This window comes from Arachis stenosperma, chromosome 10, assembly GCF_014773155.1.
Source record: "Arachis stenosperma cultivar V10309 chromosome 10, arast.V10309.gnm1.PFL2, whole genome shotgun sequence".
Classification (NCBI taxonomy): domain Eukaryota; kingdom Viridiplantae; phylum Streptophyta; class Magnoliopsida; order Fabales; family Fabaceae; genus Arachis; species Arachis stenosperma.
In genome coordinates, this window is record NC_080386.1 from 66872734 (window position 1) to 66875762 (window position 3029).

A 3029-nucleotide genomic window follows, 5' to 3' on the forward strand; every position below is an offset into this window, starting at 1 on the left:
CGAATATATAGTTACCCACCTTGAATAGCACAATATTATTCACAAGTTCATTATTTTGGAATCTATAGAAGAAAGTGGCACCCGAAAAATTTATAACGGGGAGAAGGACAAGGCGGGCATTGATGCGGGAGGATGTTGATAACGCTGTGGTGGCAAAGCATTAATAACATCTAGTGAGGTTGGACAGAAAGTGATGCAATACTTGTGCTAAAGTCAAATAAAATTAAGCCAGGCGGTGAATATTCCCCTTCCCTGAACAAAAAAAAATATTTTTTACATATTTTTTTAATACTGTATGATATTTACTCATTAAACAAATGAACAGTAATATGATGGGTATAAATGATACACAATAATATGGCTTAATTTGTTGTTACAGCGCCGTGAGTGTAAGGTAGAGATGGAACTCAATCACACTTTAAGCATTGAATAATTTAGGTATGTAATCAAATTAATTTACACTAAATGCAGTAGACAAGCCACCTTCCGGATTCTAGTGACAACAGAAAAAAAGACCAAAATATCTCATCCCCAGCTTCTGACTCTTGCGCCATGCCACTGATTGCTACTGGTGTGGCTGTAGTTTGAGGAATACATAGTTACCCACCTTGAATAGCACAACATTATTCGCAAGTTCTTCCTTTTACCAGCCATATAAAGTGCCACCTGAAAAAGTTTCAACAGGGAGACAGGCAAAGTGGACATTGATGCGGGAGGCTGTTGATAATGCTGTGGCAGCAAAGCATCAATAACATCTGGTGAAATTTGCTGGAAAGTGATGCAATACCTGTGGTGAATTCAGACGAAATGAAGCCAGGCGGTGAAAACTCTCCTTCCCTAAAGGAGAAAATATTTTTCACTTATTTTTTTCAATACTGTATGATATTTACTCATTAAACTAATGTACCATAATATGATGGGTATAAATGATAGACACTAAAGTAGCTTGATATGTTGTTACCATTGCCATGAGTATAAGGAAGTGTAGAAACTTAGTCACACTTTTAGCATTGAACAATTTAGGTATGTAATAAAATTAACTTTCACTAAATGTAGTAGATAAGCCACCTTTCCGATTCCGGTGACATTAGGAAAAAAGACTAAAATATCTCATTTCCAACTTCTAACTCTTGTGCCATGACACAGATTGCTGCTGGTATACTTGCAGTTTGACGAATATATAGTTACCCGCCTTGAATAGCACAATATTATTCACAAGTTCATTATTTTGGAATCTATAGAAGAAAGTGGCACCCGGAAAATTTATAACGGGGAGAAGGACAAGGCGGGCATTGATGCGGGAGGATGTTGATAACGCTGTGGTGGCAAAGCATCAATAACATCTAGTGAGGTTGGACAGAAAGTGATGCAATACTTGTGCTAAAGTCAAATAAAATTAAGCCAGGTGGTGAATATTCCCCTTCCCTGAACAAAAAAAAATACATTTTACATATTTTTTTAATATTGTATGATATTTACTCGTTGAACAAATGAACAGTAATATGATGGGTATAAATGATACACAATAATGTGGCTTAATTTGTTGTTACAGCGCCGTGAGTGTAAGGTAAAGATGGAACTCAATCACACTTTAAGCATTGAACAATTTAGGTATGTAATCAAATTAATTTACACTAAATGCAGTAGACAAGCCACCTTCCGGATTCTAGTGACAACAGAAAAAAAGACCAAAATATCTCATCCCCAGCTTCTGACTCTTGCGCCATGCCACTGATTGCTACTGGTGTGGCTGTAGTTTGAGGAATACATAGTTACCCACCTTGAATAGCACAACATTATTCGCAAGTTCTTCCTTTTACCAGCCATATAAGAAAGTGGCACCTGAAAAAAGTTTCAACAGGGAGACAGGCAAAGTGGACATTGATGCGGGAGGCTATTGATAATGCTGTGGCAGCAAAGCATCAATAACATCTGGTGAGATTGGCTGGAAAGTGATGCAATACCTGTGGTGAATTCAGATGAAATGAAGCCAGGCGGTGAAAACTCTCCTTCCCTAAAGGAAAAAATATTTTTCACTTATTTTTTTCAATACTGTATGATATTTACTCATTAAACTAATGTACCATAATATGATGGGTATAAATGATAGACAATAAAGTAGATTGATATGTTGTTACTATTGCCATGAGTATAAGGTAGTGTAGAAACTTAGTCACACTTTTAGCATTGAACAATTTAGGTATGTAATAAAATTAACTTTCACTAAATGTAGTAGATAAGCCACCTTTCCGATTCCGGTGACATTAGGAAAAAAGACTAAAATATCTCATTTCCAACTTCTAACTCTTGTGCCATGACATAGATTGCTGCTGGTATACTTGTAGTTTGACGAATATATAGTTACCCGCCTTGAATAGCACAATATTATTCACAAGTTCATTATTTTGGAATCTATAGAAGAAAGTGGCACCCGAAAAATTTATAACGGGGAGAAGGACAAGGCGGGCGTTGATGCGGGAGGATGTTGATAACGCTGTGGTGGCAAAGCATCAATAACATCTAGTGAGGTTGGACAGAAAGTGATGCAATACTTGTGCTAAAGTCAAATAAAATTAAGCCAGGCAGTGAATATTCCCCTTCTCTGAACAAAAAAAAATATTTTTTACATATTTTTTTAATACTGTATGATATTTACTCATTAAACTAATGAACAGTAATATGATGGGTATAAATGATACCCAATAATGTCGCTTAATTTGTTGTTACAGCGCCGTGAGTGTAAGGTAGAGATGGAACACAATCACACTTTAAGCATTGAACAATTTGGGTATGTAATCTAATTAATTTACACTAAATGCAGTAGAAAAGCCACCTTCCGTATTCTAGTGATAGCAGAGAAAAAGACCAAAATATCTCATCCCCAGCTTCTGACTCTTGCGCCATGCCACTGATTGCTACTGGTGTGGCTGTAGTTTGAGGAATACATAGCTACCCACCTTGAATAACACAACATTATTCGCAAGTTCTTCCTTTTACCAGCCATATAAGAAAGTGGCACATGAAAAAGT